The sequence below is a fragment of the Pteropus alecto genome, unplaced genomic scaffold, assembly GCF_000325575.1.
Source record: "Pteropus alecto unplaced genomic scaffold, ASM32557v1 scaffold103, whole genome shotgun sequence".
NCBI lineage: Eukaryota > Metazoa > Chordata > Mammalia > Chiroptera > Pteropodidae > Pteropus > Pteropus alecto.
The window spans coordinates 14560831-14579705 of record NW_006436288.1 but is presented as its reverse complement, the minus strand read 5'-3'; the positions used below and the strand labels follow the sequence as shown (position 1 = coordinate 14579705).

Sequence of the window (18875 nt, the reverse complement as noted above, 5' to 3'; positions counted from 1 at the left end):
ATTGGTTATGACTGAGTTGTAAAGTGCCCCTACAGCATTTAGAGTGGAAATGCTGTTTGTGTGTGCCTTTAGTAAAGCCAGGTTAGCAGTCGCAGCAGGATTGTAGTTCTCAAAAAGGTGGGCAAAGTATTTGAAACTGAAAGATTAGAGAATCTCTTCATTATTTAGAGATTCATGCATGGAAAAGTCACTTTCTATTTGGAACTTTTGTCAGAAAGCCAGTCAGTTTTTCTAGGATGATAATGAAATAAAAATTTGCAACTCTATTCAAATCCTGGTTTTGTCATTTACTAATTGTATGGCTGTGGTCAAATTTAAGTTCTTAGAACCTCGGTTTCCATCAAATATATGGTAGCTGAAGGAAACTGGGCTTTGGGTGGTAATCACACAATAGAATATATAGATGTCAAATTATAATGTACATCTGAAAATTATATAATTATTATTAACCAATTAGCATTAACCAATGTTACCCCAATAAAGTTAATTTAAAAAAAAACTTAATAAATAAATAAATAAAAAGATAAAAAAATAAAAAATAAAAAGATATTTTAGTTTTTCATTGATTAAAAAAATTAACTACATGATTACATTAGTAATATTTGGTATCAAATAGCCAACATATAACAATTTGATTAACAATTTTTATTCATCTAACATCTTCCCCATGATCTTTCCTTTGGAATGCACATCTCCATATTTTTGTCTTATCTTTTTATTTCATGTTGGATTGTAAAATTCTACTTTAGGCTACAGCACAAAATATAGTATCTGCATATGTAAGAATTTAATAAGTAGTGTTTAAACTCTACAAACATTTCTAAGTAATTAAGAGTTTGAAAAGATTTAATTTTCTGCATAATTAAGTTTCTCAATGTGCAATATACTTCAGTCTTTGAGCATTACATTACATGCAGTTTACTACATATTATATACTTCTGTTGCATCACGTCGGATCCGCATAATCTTAACACATCTATGGCTTTGGCGATTACGAGTTGTTGTTACTTTTGCCTTTAGCAACACAATCTATGGAAAATTCAACTCATACCATCTAGTAGTTTAGGGTAAGCCCTAAAAAAAAATGGTCTGTCAAAGAGCAAGGGACCAGAACACCCTCCCCCATAGTGCTCCCTAAATTGGTGAAAGATACCACCATTTAATTTAAGCATCCTAAATTACTACTTACACATGCATATGATTAAGAATAAAAGTCCAATCAAGATAACTTTCTAAATAATTCCAAAATTTATTCTTCACTACCATCACCAGTGTCCCTGCCTCTCTGATCTTAAGTTACTTCAACAGCCTAACAGTCATGTCCCTCCTCAAGGTGATGTAAGATGCAAATCCGATCATGTCACTCTCACTCAATCACTCTCAATTGCCTTCAGAATAAAGTCCACAGGCTTTAAGAACGTAGCTTTTGCCTAATTCTTTAGGCTCACCTATTATGTTTCCCTCATATCCTTTCTTCTGCCATTCTAAGCTACTTGCATTTCCTAAACCATACCACACCCATAAACTTCTTTAAAACTTAAACTAGTATTAAACTGTCCAGCAAGACTCTCTAAAAATTCTAACCCCATCCCAACCTGTTCCACCCCCAACACCAAATTTATGTTATATATGACTTCCTCTTCAGACTTTCCACACTGTGCTACCATCTCTTCTAATACTTCATCACTCTATAATAATTGTTTATCTTTCTCCCACAAGCCTATGAGTTGCCAGAAGACAGTCTCATGGTTTTTATCTCTATGCTCAAGAATAGCCTCTGACATATAGAAGACACTCAGTAGGTATTTGTTCAGAAAAAAAGAATGAGTACAAAGCTTGAATTTAAATTTAGATCCAAAGTCCATGATTTTTCTACTTCATCATAATCATTCAGCTAAATGAGTGGATAACCCAAAATCCTCATTCAGGGGAGAATTATGACAGTGTTTATACGCTCCTTTCTGCCACATTTTTTATATTTATCAGAAGAAGGGAAAGAATCGTCTGCATGAAGGGCAAATGGAACCTACTGTTCTTCACTGCTGCAGACATAGTCAGGACACCATAATAGGCATGAACAAAACGTGCCCAAAATGAAAATGGAAAATTCAACCTTCAGTATCTATCGAGAGTCTTTTGCCTAGTGATGGAAGGATTATAATCCCATGAGAGGCATTATACATGAAGCATAGAACCAAGCTTCGTGCTTTGAGGTTTATGGCCTTAACTACTGAAAAATGAATATGGTTGATTTTTCAGCTATGTAAGAAAAATAAAACTGCCATGTGTAAATTTTATTTCTAAAGCAACTGGGTTAAAAACTTTTTTAAAGCTTCACTGGGCCATTTAAGAAACCAATAATATAGGTGGCTCCAGTGGCCACGTTGAGGCCCTTCCTTTTGGTTCTCACTGCTTCTCTCCTCAAAGCCACTGTTGCTACTTCTGGAAAATCATCTATTATTTGGTGCAGACCAAAAATCAAGTAAGAATTGGACAGGAAAAGAATGGCATTGAAACAAATTTCCAGCAACAAGTGCTTTGGGGGATAGCAGAAGGTTTTTAAACATGTCAGTGTTAAACTGAACTACAAAATGAAATTTGCTATCTACTTAACACCAAAGGCAGAAACTGGAAAATGCCCTACACTGGCTGTCTGGTTTAACTTGCACAGAATAGAATCTTATATTGAAATCTAGTTATCATCAGGCTGCCTCAGAACATGGCCTTGTTGTCATTGCTCCAGTTACCAGCCCTCATGGCTGCAATATTAAAGTAGATGAAAACTGAAACTTTGGCACTGGTGCTGGTTTTTATGTGGATGGCACTGAAGATCCTTGGAAAACTAACTACAGAATGTACTCTTATATAACAGAGGAGCTTCCCCAGTTCAGAAATGCCAATTTTCCAGGACCCCCCTCCAAAAGATGTGTATTTTTGGCTACTGCATAGGAGACCATGCTGCTCAGATTTGCGCTTTAAAGAATCCTGGTAAATACAAATTTTTTTCAGCATTTGCTCCAATTTGTAAACCAGTTTTCTGTCCTTGGGGCAAAAAGGCCTTTAGTGGATATTTGGGAACAGATCAAAGTAAATGGAAGGCTTATGATATTCCCCATATTGTGAAGTCCTATCCAGGTTCTCAAATGGACAAACTAATTGAAAAAATTTTTAGATTACGAGAGTATTATGATCATAGGTACAACTTCATTGCAATCTTTATTACTGATCTCATCAGAGAGCAAAATACCCAAATGCATGAAATATTTCAAATAAGAGATGTCTTCAGAATTATAAAAATTGTAATAAATAGAATTGCGGGGGGAAATTTTCAAAACCCTGTATTTTATAAAGCTAAAAATACTTCATTCTATAGTTGAATTACCTCCTGAATAAATATATGAAACCTGAAAAAAAAAATCTAATATAATGTAAAGAGAAATTTCTAAGCATCTAAAATTTTCTTTCATAATACTTCTCAGGAAACCATGGTGTGAATTAAAATCACATGAGAGGCTTTTTTGGAAATAAAGTATATAAAGATTCTTGAATCTCACCCAAAATTTATTAAATCAGAATCTCTGTGGGGTTGGGTTTGGAACAACAGTTTTAAAGCTTCCTCAGACAATTCTGATGGACCAGTCTCGTTTCTGTGACTGGTACTTTTTTAAAATCCTAATAGCGGTGCTTACGTAACTAGACACTTCTAGATGTGACATGGTAATTAAACACAACACTCTTATTTCTCAGACCATAATTTTCAAGCTATTGATTAGTTTTGAATATTACTAATCGTCAAAATGCTAGATCTCGGCATAGAAACGAACATTCTTTCAAGACCATCTCCCACCTTAGGTGACAGAGTCATGGTTCCAAAACACCAGCGATCTCCTTCTCACCCACAAGTTCTTGTTTGGCCACAGATGTACTGGAAACTGATCAGAATATCTTTTCATCTGTGAAAGTATCACCACCACCAGGCCAGGCTTCTCTCTGTCTCTAAAACTTCTTAATGATTTCTAGACTAATTCCATCTAAACTAACTTCCCTGATTCTATCCTATTTAACCTTCCAACTTCCCTGACAAGCTTGCACGTAGGCTCTATGGCTGTTTGGCAAGTATTATATGCTCCATGTACTTATCCATGTCCACAGTTGAACTGTGAGCAAGGAGAAATTTGATTTTGGCCTCCTTAACCTTAGACTCTCTTCATATGTCCTTTTCATCTTCAGTTACCACCCCCAGGAACATTCGTGTTTTAAATGACATCCAGTGTATAACAGGAAGTCAAAGAAAAATACCGTAGATCTCACTTATATGTGGAATCTAAAAAGAAAAAAGAAAAAGCCAGCTTATACAAACAGAAAACAGACTGGTGGCTGCCAGAAGCAGGGAATGAGGGGACGGGAAGATGGGGTTGGGTATGTGGGTAAAATGGGTCAAGGGAATCAAAATGTACAAACTTTCAGCTATAAAATAAATAAGTCATGAGAATACACTGTACAGCATGGTGACTATAATTAATAACACCATATTGCATATTTGAAAGTTGCTAAGAGAGTAGATCATAAAAGTCCTCATCACAAAAAAATATATATTATAACTGTATGATGAATGCTAACTAGACTTATTGCAGAGATTACTTTGTAATATATACAAATATCAAATCATTATGTTATACTCCTAAAACTAATATATTATATGTCGATTATATCTCAATAAAAATATAAAATATAAATTCGAGTCAGAAAATTTTTTTAAAAATAGATATTTTCACACAGTTTAATTTTTATAACTATCTCTGAGGTGTTTGTAATTATTTCCCAAATACGGACAAGAAAATTGAGAAACAAAAAAAAATTGAAAGTGTCACAAAAGTAATGTCACAAGAGCCTGGACATTATCCTTTATCTTATAAATCTGAGTCCAGTGTTCTTTGTAAAACATCACTGCTTCTTATCAGTAAATTCCATACACACAAACCTCAATTACAAGGCTATTCAATAGATGAACTCAGAAACCCAGATAGTTCCATATAACCACCCCGGTTTCAAAGAAATCACTTGTGGGAGACTAGCTTTACACAGAAAATTCGACTCTAATTTTCTGATGCTTGATTATATCTATACAATCTGGTTCGAGGCCAAGGTTGTTGCTGAACATTCTGCCACACACAGGGAAAACTTCCCCGTACATGTACAAAAAGCGGTATCCAGATAAAAAACGTCAATAGTGCCAAAGTTGAGAAACTCTGCCCTACCCCAACCTTCATCCAGTGTCAGAAGCAATTCATATTCATCTGAGTCTTTTACATTTTAATACATTTCCACTTACATTTTCCACTTATTTATTCTCAAAAAAATATATTTAACATTTGTTGAGAGTCTATATACCAGGCACTCTGCCAATTGGTGTCAATACGATGATTAAAAAAAAAAAGTCTCATGGATCCTAATCTCTTGAAACATGGATAAGAATCTGTTCTGTAACATGTAGGTGAAAGAACGATTACTCTGTTTTCTAAATCAAACTAAATGTGCCTCTGAGCCCAGTTTACAGAGTGAAAAAAATCTAATCCTGGTCATGTTTGAAGAACTTAAGAATTTGAGGAGATTTTATGGTACCTAGAAAATAGAAGACAAGGCTTGAGACTTGGTCTCTGGTGTCAATATGATTACTTTTTCCGCCACCAATGCTGCTGTTGAGTCTCCCTTTCTACCTGTTGCTGTGTTCGGTATTCCTGCACCTCCCAGTGGTCTTCTCTACTGACCCCGGCCTCAGACAGTAAAGCCACACTCTGCCTCTCCCATCTAGAACACTACACTAGATTTGAGATAAAAAATATTTTCTAATCTCTGGTCCCTTCCGAGTTCTTGGAGACACTTACACTTTTTCCCCATACCGAGGTAACTTTGTTTTGCTTTCGTTGCTCTTGCCCCTCTCCTTTTTCTTTTGTGGTTCTGCTCTCCAACCAAAATCTAAGTAGAGGTCATTTTCTGAGGGTTTAGCAAATAACCGGCAAGAAAAAAAGTGTCTGGGTTTGGGGTTTTTTTTGTTTTTTGTTTTTTTGGTTTTTTTGGTTTTTTTGGATTCTTCTACAGCAGCTAAAACAAAAGAGCAAATTTCCATAACGACTCTCAATATAGACTGGCAGGCTACAGCCATTTGTTGAATGCACACCATGCTCGAGCAAAGCACTACACACTTTTACAGTGAAAAGTCTGGAGCTCTTAAGACAGGGCACATAAAAGTGATATTAGAAGTTTGTCTTTTCCAAGCAATTTTTAGAGTTGAAAGAAGAGGTTCAATCAAATACATCCAAAGTAATTCAGGCATAATTGTCACTCTCATTTTATTTAACATTTGATTTTGAATTTTTGTTTTTCTCCAATAACAGTTTTTCAGATTTTAATTAAGCATTTTTCAGGTTCTGATTTATTTAGCATTAATAACTTCCTTTATAGGCATGGCAATAATATTTCATCCCAGTGGTCTGAGATACAAATGAAACCATCCTCTTTACAGTGAGGGAGTCAAAACACCCTCACAGGAGCTGTCAGTGTAATTAGGGTGTCTGTCTATCAGGAAGGAGATGACATTTAGGGTCAGCTATAGGCCAACATCTTAGTAGGCAACATGTGCCACCTAACATTTTTAGCTTCCCTGATTGAGGTGTTTTTCCCTTTTTAGTGTCTTTATCTCTCTCTTCAGGCATTCAAGAAGCTTTGCTCTATCCAATCCCTCTACATCTCCTGTCAAAACTCTCAGAGAATATCCTAATAAACTCATTTACACTCAAATATAAATTATTGATGATGTTTAAATTGGAGCTACTTCAAGAGTACCTGCAGTTATTGACTTTCAGGACTGACGGATAGTGGAGAAAGAATACATTTGGGCAGGAGGATTTTTCAATGCTTAAAACTCGCACTGACATATTCACCAAAACCAGTTCAAGTAAAGTATCTATTTGTATGATTTGGAAAAGATCCAAGATGTCTCAGTATCTACTAAAAAGTCTCACCTAGAAATACCACTGTCACAGTCAAATGAGATTATATATGTAAAAGCACTTTTAAAAGTTAATATTAATAATGTACTTACTGATACCAAATTCTGTTCTATTAGCTTTACCTGAATAACTTTATTCTTTACAATAGCCTTAGGAGATAAGTGTTATTATCCCTATTTCACAAATGAGAAAATAGAGACAATGAAAAATTAAGCTCAGTTGACTCTTGAACAACAATGGGCTTGGGACACCAAAGGTAACTACTTAACTACTAATAGCCTACAGTTGACCAGAAGCCTTACCAATAACATAAATCGTTGATTAATATATTTGTATGTTATATGTATTATATACTGTCAATAAAATAAGCTAGAAAAAACTGTATTAAGAAAATCATAATGAAGGGAAAATATATTTGCAGTATTATATGTATTTATTGAAAGAAATCTGCATATTAGTGGACCCACACAGTTCAAACCCGTGTTGTTCAAGGGTCAACAGTCATTTTCCTAAGGTCAAAAAACCAGAAAGTCATCCTCTCATTATAACAATCATTAATGTTATTCTCAGAGCTTATAGAGTGTGAGATGGGGAATGAGAGGAAAGGATGAATAGCATACTTTATATATAGTGTCACTTATTTAAGGAAAAATATAGGCAGCATGATTGTTATAACTAATATTTAGATGGCCCAAGTTTCCTAGTGAGACCTGAAAGTGCATCACCTCATTTATTGTTACCAACAGTCCTGGCAGTACGTCCTATTAGCTCTCTTCATTTAACAAATAAGAAAAACCAAATTTCAGGAAAGTTTTAGTGTTTCACCCAAGATCATACACATAGCAAGTTTGCACCCAAGATTTCATCCCAGGTTGCCAGCCATTTATTGCCATACTCATTAAATAGCAGCACTGCACTAATGACTTTACATACTTTATCCCATTTAATCCGCATAGCAGACTTCTGAGGAAGATTGTACAAATGGGGAAACTGAGGCTCTGAGGAGTTAAATAATTTGCTCAAGTTTTCATAGCAAGTATGTATTAGAGCTGAGATTCGAGCCCAAGCATCTGTGATTCTCAACTCAAGCTCTTACCTGTTATCTTGTCTGCTAAGTATAGCCAAAAACTCTTTTGAGGTTCAGTTCCTTGCCTCTTCCCCTTTGTGCAGAAGTTATAGCATGTGAGAAAATTATAGAATACTTAGAGTGAGGATGAAAGTTTGGGCAAAGGGGCCACACTCAAGAGCCCTCTACTGCATCCTATACATCTCAATTCATTTTCTGTGACTTATAATCATTTTATAAATGAATACTAATAAAAATAAAGTATTACCAATGTGTTTATAAAGCACATAGCAACAGTAAAAACACCAGTAGCAATAAATTGTAGGCGAGGGTCATATTTTCTTCACAAAGAGAAAGTACTTGATTTGCTGAGGGACATTGTGGCCCACAGAAGATAATAGAAGGTAGAGGTCTTGACGTTTACTATCCAAAATGCCAAATTTACACATTCAACTATGCCTTTGTACGTGGAGATAAGACATACTATTTTTGCAGATGAAACTCAGGCCAGCTAGAGTAAATGCATTTTTTTATTGTTTTTCTGGACATATTTGTCAAGAATATTCAACTATGCCTTTGTACGTGGAGATAAGACATACTATTTTTGCAGATGAAACTCAGGCCAGCTAGAGTAAATGCATTTTTTTATTGTTTTTCTGGACATATTTGACTAGGATTATCATCCTAAATTTGTAGCCAGTACCCACTACCAAGACTAAGGTGCTTTGAAATCTGTCCAGGCAAGAAGACTGCATATTGATATATTGGATGAGGAACTGTGATAGTTAGTGTTGGTATAATGAAATTCACAATAATCGATCATGCATTCTAATGAAGGGATTCTTTATACACAGAGACTTTATACACAGAGACTCCACCAACCTAACGCTTATTCCCTTGGAATGAAAACTCTTTTGTTATTCATTGTAGGAAAGAGACGTATCTTGTCTAATTTATGTCGATGACATTCTAAAGAATCAATATTTTATGCAGTTTTAAATAAAATCCTTACTGGTTTAGCCTTTTTGAAATAATCAATTAAATAAGCCTCATGCTAAATTTTAGAAATTTCCTGGCCTAGCAAGATCACTGATAGATAATTCCCCTCCCATCTATCCAATATTCCCGTTCCAATAAGTGAATAGTCAAAAAGCAACTCTGTCTTCTCACTCAGACTTGATTATCACCTTGTTTCTTCACACATATCATAATCCTGAAATTCAATCACATCAATATATCTAAATCAATCCTTTGACTAGATCATCAGAAAAGAAGAGGTTGGTGGTTATACTGACAGCAGCATTTGCCATATTTGCCAATTAGCATGAAGACTTGCAGTAGCTGTAGGCTTATTCAGCTGACATGCAAGAATTTCACACAACAGTGGTTAGATAGAAGAGTATATGAATTGTTATCATACTTTATTATTCTGAAAAATCTAATGTTTCTGCATATTTTAGCATTCGAAAATGGCTTATCTAGCACCTAGAAAAATGATAGGCAGAATGTAGATGCTCAGTATTATTTGAAACCTTGAATTATATTAATCACATATTTCCAAAGCTTTTTTGTCCTGTAGAAACATCAATCTTGACAGCAAACCACTGGCATTCCTTGGATCTCACGACTGGTTTTTGATAGCAGTAAAGCATGTGCTGTTGACAGACATTCTTTTTCTGTGTGAGTGCACCAGCAATATAGATTTTTAAATCTTTTCATTGAAGGGTAACATAAAATATAGTTCATAAATTTTCAGCATATAGCTTCACAAACGCTTCAAACATAAATACACATTGTAGTTCCCATCTAGATTAAGATATGATAGAAACGAAAAGATGCTCAACATCACTAGCTATTAGAGAAATGCAAATCAAAACTACAATGAGATACCATCTCACAGCTGTTAGAATAGGTGTTATCAACAGGACAAGTAGGAACAAGTGTTGGAGAGGATACAGTGAAAAAGGAAGCCTCATTAACTGCTGGTGGGACTGCAAATTGGTACAGCCGCTATGGAAAACAGTATGGAGGTTCCTCAAAAAACTAAGGATTGATCTACCATATGATCCAGCAATCGCTCTACTTGGTATTTACCCCAAAGACTTAAAAACCTGTATCCAAAAAGATATTTGCACACCAATGTCCATAGCAGCATTATTCACAGTGGCCAGGACATGGAAGCAACCAAAATGTCCTATGATAGATGACAGAATAAAGAAGCTGTGGTACATATATACAATGGAATATCACTTAGCCATAAGAAGAGATGAAATACTGCCATTTCCGACAACCTGGATGGACCTCAAGATAATCATGCTAAGCAAAATAAGCCAGACAGAAAAAGTTGAAAACCACAGGATATCACTTATATATAGGATATAAACCTAAAAGCAATGAATGAACAGGACGAACAAACAGAGACTCATGGACATGGACTATAGACTAGTGGTTACCAGAGGAGCAGGGAAGAGGAAAGTAGCTAGGGTAAAAGGGGTCAAATATGTGGTGAAAGAAAGAAATCTAATTATGGGCAGTGAACATACAATACAAAGTATATATGATTACTGTTAAATATAGAAACCAGAAAAAAATGCCTTTCAAGTTTACATGATCTAAGATTAATCCTTAATAAATAAAAGCCAGCTTAAATTTGTTGGTTTAAGTAAAACAGACATGTCTTTATTTTACTTGGGTTTACAAGAAAATAATCATTAATCAGTGAATATAGATTTTCCTACTGTGGCTTTATCTGTCAATAAATGTCTTGTGTTTTTGTTGAAGAAGCACATGTTTCTAAAATTACGAAATGTATATACAAGTAAAAGAGGCCATGTTTATAGATGTTATAAAATGTCTTCGTAAGTTTAGAAAAAATATATGATAGGACATTATCAGCATCCTTAGTAGCATTCCTCCCACCCACTCTCAAACATCAGTCACCTCCACAAAGGAAATCACTCTCTTAACTTCTATCACTATAGATTAGTTTTGCCTTTTTAAACTTCATATGAATGGAAGTACAGAGTATATACTGTGTTTGGCTTCTTTCATTGAATATTATGTTTATGAGATTCATCCATGTTGATATATATAGGAGTAATTTGTTATTTTTCTTGCTAGATAGTATTTAATTCGTATGTATAATATGCCTGTATACATGTGTATGTATATATGTTGATGAACAAAATGACTGTGTACAGATTGAAGTTATTACCAGTAATACTATTAACATTGTAGAAAATGTATTTTTAGAAAACATTTGCATGTATTTCTTTGAGTAGGAATGAAATGTCTTTATTTTTTAGAGGTAGAACTGCTAGTCACAGAGCTTGCAAATATTCAGTTTTATTAGATAAGCCAAATAATTTTCCAAAGTGGTTGGACCAATTTATACTCTTTCCAGGTGTGAACGACAGTTCCAGTTGCCATACATCTTTGCCAGCGCTTGATAATAGTAGTTTTTGTTGTTTTGTTTTGCCACTTTAACAGGTGCATAGAGGTATGCCATTATGCCTTCAGCCTTTGCTTTCATAATTAATGATATTTGACACATTTTTATATGTGAAGTGCCTATTCAAGTGTTTTGCCTTTTGCTTGTGTTGTCTATTATTTTCATATCAGTTAATAGAAAATCTTTATATATTCTGCACATAAATTCTTTGACAGATATGGTATTTATTACAAATATCTTCTTTCACTCTATTGCTTACCTTTTCACTCCCTTAATCATTTCTTTTGATAAATAGTTTTTAATTTTAATAAAATCTAATTTATAAAACTTTTCATTTATGCATAGTACTTTTTGTTTTCTGTTTAAGAACTATTTCTCATGGTCTTAAAGATATTATCCTATGTTATCCTTTAAAATTTTTATTCTGTTGTTTTATATGGGACACCTATAATCTATAATTCACCTGCAATTAACCATGTATTTAGTGCGAAATGGGGTCAATTTATTTTTTTACGTGGATAGCGAACTGATTCATTAGCATTTGTTAAAAAGTATGTTCTTTTCTCGCTGTTCGCGTCCTGTTATTTTTCTAAAAATAAAAAGTGAAAATCAATTCAAATAGTGTAAGAAGTCATTCTAAAAATCAAATAATCAGCAGAGACTATTAGCCGCTTTTAAATTTCAGGTTTACTGCAATACTCTGAAAACATATAATTTGTTGAAAATGTGTTAAACTCTTAGATTAATGAACTATAATGATTCTAGATACAATGAAAAAAGAATTTGAAGACATTACTAGAAAGACAGGTTGTAAATCAACTCTATCTCTAATTTAAATTTCTCTTTCTCTTAAATCACAAACTCTTGACATTTGTATTTCCCCGAAAAAAGGCATTGTTATTCAGACAGTTTATATATTTTTTTTATTTTTTTAGGTTACTAATTAAATGGCAAACCATAAAATAAACAGAATATTGTTTATGAAACAAGATTTTAAAATAAGGCAAAGTTTTACTGCCAATGAATAGTGTTATCTCTCTTTTAATATCTTAGTATGTGGATCTTTTCCAGCATTTAAAATGGGGTGGGAGCTGATGCTAACCTTCTATAACATTTTTTGTAAATAAAAATTATTGTAGAAATAGTAGGATGGTGACACTTAATTTAAGTGAAAATAAATTAATTATTAAGAATAGTAGCAAACACTTCCATAGCATTTACCATTATACTAGCCATTATACTAAACATTTTGCATATGTATAAATTTAATTTACACAACAATTCTATGAAGGAAGTAATAATAGTATCCTCATTTTACAGATAAGGCCACTGAGGCACAGAGAGGTTAACTATCATGCCAAATTCACACAGCTAGTAGGTTGATGGATCCAAGATTTAAATATACACATAGCACCCATTTAGTTAACTAATATGCTATGCAGCCATTTCATGACACCTTGCAAGCATTTTGATAAAAGGAAAACAAGACTGCTGAAAGATGTATATTGTATTTTAAATACATTTATTCTAATTTATTCTATTCCCCTCCCCTTTTTTTTTTGACTGTCTATTATCTGAAAGCACAGAACTTAACTGCTCAAAAATATGCTAAATTTATTCTGCCCTGTGCCTGTTTGAGTGCACTCATGACAAGAAACAATCCATCACTCTGAGAAGACGGTATTTTTCCAAACAGCAAGTCACCTCATGCCTGGCTGGCTTGTATTTGTATAGTTCTAGATTCTCCTTCTATCCAGATGCATGAAATTAGCTTTGGTTGGGAATTACCCTGGGATATCTACTCCAAATCAAGCCAACTCCTGAACATAGAAGAGAATTCATTCTGAAGTTAGTTTCAGTGAGGAGGTATTAGAGATCATTCTGCTCTGCTCCATCCACAGTCCAGCTCTACCAGGTGGGCAAGTCGCTTAACTTCTCTTCATTTTGGTTTCCTCACCTGTAAAATGGAATTGATAATATAGCAACTAGTTCCTAAGGTTGCTATGAGGATAATATGAGTTAATACATACACAGAACACCCAGAAAATAGATCATATAGGCCATATGAATAAAATAAACGACAGCTATCCATGACCTTACAGTAGCAATTCATACCAAACCCTCTGCCAGACACCTAATATGTCCCTAGGCCGGTACATGAGGACATCCGCATCCCCTAGGGCATCACTCTTGTGCATATTTATAATGTGGAGAAAAATCACAATTAAATATCATATATGTATAGACATATATATTCATATGATATACTTTTATATTCATACCATTTTTTATATTCATACCATTCTCTGTTACATATACAAACATAGAAATTATACACATTAAAAATTATTATAAAAAGCTAATTAAGTTTTATTTTTCTCCCCTCAAATTAATATAGATACCCGGAAACAATCCTATGATCAAACTACAATTTCTGTAAACTAAAAGAAACTACGGCTTAGAAAAATAATATCCTTGAGTTGGAAAGATCTTTGAAGCCTATAACATTCAGGCATCTTCTAGTACAACTATAACCTTTAAGCAGGTGACTCCATGAAGTACTCCCAGAGACTAAATTGGAGCCTTGGTAAAAATGAGCATTCCCACATTAAGCTTATGGAAGTTACAGTGCATTGTCATAAACATTAACTGACAAACAAACAGCATCACTATAAAACAGTAGTATCATTAGTTTAAAATTTAAAATAAAGTTTAAATGGTTGAAAAATTTGCTTTAATTAAGCATCGAACCTGGATTCGCCATCAATTTCTGGGCTGGGTCCTACAATTCCATCACATTACTACATTGGCCATGATTATATAATAATTTCTGTGCCTTCTATTGCAATTATGCAATAAAAACAGATTGTGCACATGTGTGGTCAATTATTTTTAATGCTATAAAAATTAGGAGGATTTGAGCATGACAGTCCTGGCCAGACCTACCACACTACCTTTAGCAATCTTTATTCCGAATCTCTCTTGAGTTCTGGACCCTCAATTTTGTATTCTTTCTAGTCTTCATATTTTAAACCTTCTTCCTTGGCAGGGTTCTGTTACATTTATTTGGTAAACTATAATCCAAGAATCCAAATCTTTCTTGGCACTATCTACTTATACACATATTAACTATATATTTCTTTCTAATTTTTCCTAAAACTAGTATATTTAAATTTTTTATCTATCTGTTGAAAGAAAAGGAAAACTTGTCAGCAATCCATATGGTGATACAATAAGTGATCAATATAAGCACCACTTTTTTAACCAAGTTACTTTCTGTGTATATAAACTGTGAAGAGCAATGTGTTAGGTGAGAATTATGAAAATCCCTAACATCTTTCGGTGAAGTACCAACTACACCCCCACCAAAAATTTTTAAAATTAAGAGGGTAATCTACAAGCAAGATAATTAATGACAGGTAAGAAATTACTAAATCCAAAGTATCTGAACGCCAACACTGATAAAAATTATGGGGAAGAATTTAGAAACCAAAAATAGAACTAAGAATGGCTGGCTATTAAAACACAATTCCAATAGAGTGTTTGAGACAGAAAGCAGTGAAGGAAAGGTGAAGCAGCATCTATTTACTAGATCAGAAGGAAAAATGGCAGTTCAAGAAAAAGTCTAAGGTTAGAGTTTATTGATAGGTGAGTAAGAAGGTCCACAAAATGCAATGAAAGAGACTAAGAGGAAGAAAAAAACTAGCTAGGAATGGAGATGTTGATAAACTGATGATTTTTATATTAGAGAAGATATGTTAGGAAAAATCTATAAAGCGTGACTACATATACACATATGTACATATACACATATACATATACAGAAGAGAGCATGAGCATAAGCGCAAATGTTTACCACAGAGATGAAGAAGGAAATATGTTGGAAGATAGTCTAGAAGGATATAGTAAAGGGAAATGAATGATTTTAGCAGCTTTCTCATAAAAGACAGCTTTTTGAAAAGTAGGTCAGACCATACCAGAACACTGTAAAAGATAACCCATTGGAATGTAGTGTAAATTACTAGAAAATATATGAAGTTCTTTTACTTAGAGAAGCCAAATTTTACAGAAGTGTAATAAATAAATTGATGATCCTGTCAGATGTGTCACTGTGGTTCTTGTGTTATTCTCAAGGAAGAGTGTTGTTCAATAAGGAAGAGTAAAGAGTAACTTTATTATTCATTTGTTTTAATTCAACATTACATTTTTGAAATTCATCCATAGTTTTTAAATAGCAGATGTTTGTTCATTTTTATTGCTGTTCATTTTTTTAACCACCAAGTAACATGGAACCTTCATTTTTAATGTGATTTCTGTACAACTAGAGTATGAAAGTAATCCTTTTACAAATAGAACTGATTACTAGAAGAAACAATTTCAAAACCAAACTAGTATGTGATGTGAATCCATAGGAGTTTAACCTTCAAATCCAGCCAAGAAGTTTGTTACAAACTCTTTCAGCTTTGCATCTGACTGTTCTGAGATTTTTCCATCAGCCCTAATATTAGGCAACACTGACAGGGCTTGACTTTGGCTAATAACATGAGACAAGAAAGCATTCCCAAATTTTGTAATCTTGCTGGGCTCCAGTTTATCAACGTACCCCGTTACATCTACATGAATAACAGCCACTCGATTTTCAATAACCATGGGAGAATACTGTCCTTGCTTCAGCCACTCAGTCAAATGTGCACCACGACTCAAGAGTTGTTGAGTGGCTTTTTGCCATGCATTTTATTGCATGAATATAACAAAATTTGATTATCCATTCTATTGCTAATGGACACTAGAAATTTTCAAGATTAGATTTTTTGTATTGCGAATAATCTTGACATGAACATTCTCATACATGTCTTTTGGTACACGTATGTATGTATTTTTACTGAGTATATACCTAGTAGTGAAATTCCTAGGAAATAGGGGGTACATAAATTTAACTTCAGGAGACAATCAAACTGTTTCTGAATTAGTTACACCATTTTACATTTCCATCAACAGTAAAAGACTTCCCTTTGCTCCACATAGTCACCAGCACTTTGTATTGGCAGTCTTTAATTTTGACTTTCCAGTGGATATACACTGGTATCACATTATGGCTTTTACTTGCATTTCTCAAATTTCCAGAGAGCTTGACTGTTTCTCATCTGCATATTGGCCATTGGCTATCCTCCTTTGAGCAGTGACTATGTCTATATATATTTTTCTAGAGTTAAATTTCTTATTGAATTATAAGAGTTCTTTATATATTCTAGATATGAGCCCCTGGTTGGTTATATATATATTTTTGCAAGTAACTTTTTTCCATTCTATGACTTGCCTTTTTCACTTTTGCAATAGTGTTTGATAAACATAAATTCTTAATATTAAGGTGGTCAAATTTATCAATCTTTCACTTTGGGTCAGCGGTTTTAATTTCCTGTGGAAGACGTTTTTTCCTATCTCAGGATCATGAAGGAAATCTCTTTTATAATCTTCTAAATGCTTTCTATTTCAACTTTCACCCTTATTTCTACAAAACCACCAGCACTTGGTTGTTTAACGTACAGCGTTAGAGTCAAATTTAATTTTTCCACCTCTGTATATTCAATGTTGTTGCCCTATCGTTAGTTGATAAGTCTAACTTTTTCTCATTTCTGAAGTCCCATATTTGTCATGAATCAAATGTCCATACATGTTTGGTTTTCTTTGTGGGATGTTTACTCTTTTCCATTGATCTATTTGTCTATTCTTGCACCATTATCACACTCTCTTAATTACTGTAGTTTTCTCTTTGCCTTTTTTGAATTTAGTGTTTTCATATAAATTTTAGAATCATCAAATCCATTTAAAAATCCATGAAAAACCTGTTAGGATTTTGTTCACATCATATCCATAGATCTGTTTGGTGAGGTTTGGTATTTCTACACTACCAAATCTTCAAATAAATTCATGAATATATTATATTCCTCCATTTTTCTAGCCCTGTTTCAGACCTTCCGTGCTGGTGGGGAGGACGAACGTACGAGGACCGTATTCTTGTCTGGCTACCAAATTTAAAGGAAAATCTTTCAAACTTCATCATTAAATATGATGTTTTTTGTAGGTAGATGTGACTTATCAGTTTTTAAAAGGTTACTTATAATCTTAACTTCCTAAGAGTATTTTATTTGAACAGAAGTTAAATTTTAAATATGTAATATCTTCATCGTTAAAATGATCATATGTATTTCCCTTTATTTTCTTAATTTAGAAATTTCAATGATGAATTTTTTTATTTAAATAAGTTCATTGGGGTATCATTGGTTAATACAATTATATAATTTTCAGGTGTACATTATCACTTGACATCTGTGTATTCTATTATGTGTTTACCACCCAAAATCCAGTTTCCTTCAGCTACCATACATATGATCCCGTTTACCCACTTCACCTTCCTGCTAAACCCTATATTTGACACCCTTTACCCTGTCTACCTACCAAAGATAAATTATTTTAGTGTTAAACCTAGCTTGCATTTTTGGGATAACTTGTTCTCTCTCTACGTCCACGCACATACCCATAACGTGTTCTCTCTCTCTCCATATACACATAACATATACACACGTAGACCATATACATACTTTCTGGATTCATTTTGTTATTACTTTATTTAGGATTTTCACATCTACTTTTTTGTGTGAGATAATCCTGTAATTTTCCTTTTTTAAATCTTGATATCAGAATTAGCCTCTGATTACATAAAATTCTGGTTACATAAAATGCATTGAGGAGTATTTCCTATTTTTTTATTCTCTAGAATAGATTCTGCAAGACGTTAAATATTTTCCAGATTTTATTGCTTAAGCTTTATCAGTGTAGAGTTGTAGAAATTGTATTTATATTATTGATTATATTATAGATTTAATTTTTTAATGTTATGATACTATTTAGATAATATTTCTATCAGTTTTGTTAGAATGCAGTTTTAGGAATTTATATATATCATCAAAATTTCAAATTTATTGCTATGAAGTTGTTCCATTTTTAATATACTTTTTTGCCCTTTTTAATGTTTATAAGATCTATAATGATATCTTCTGCTGCATTCCTGATATTAGTTGTTTATGCTTTCTCTTCTCTCTCTCTATTTCTTTTTCTCTCCCCTCCACCCCTGCTCTCTGCCCTTTCTTTCTTTCTCTCTCTCTCTCTCTACCCTCCAACAATCACACCACTTTTGGATTTATTAATACTCTATCATATGTTCCCTTTTAATTTAATTAATTTCTACTCTTATCTTTATTATTTCCTTCTCCTATAGTGTTTGGTTTAATTTATCATGTGTTTTCTTCTTTTGAACATTGCTTGTTGGCCTTACTGCTAACATATTATT

The 18875-nt window shown here is 33.5% G+C and overlaps 1 pseudogene; it reads left to right on the top strand.

Annotated features, from left to right (window-relative positions):
• Positions 1-2504: 2504 nt before the first annotated feature.
• LOC102891848 lies at positions 2505-6106 on the top strand (annotated as a pseudogene).
• Positions 6107-18875: the final 12769 nt, after the last annotated feature.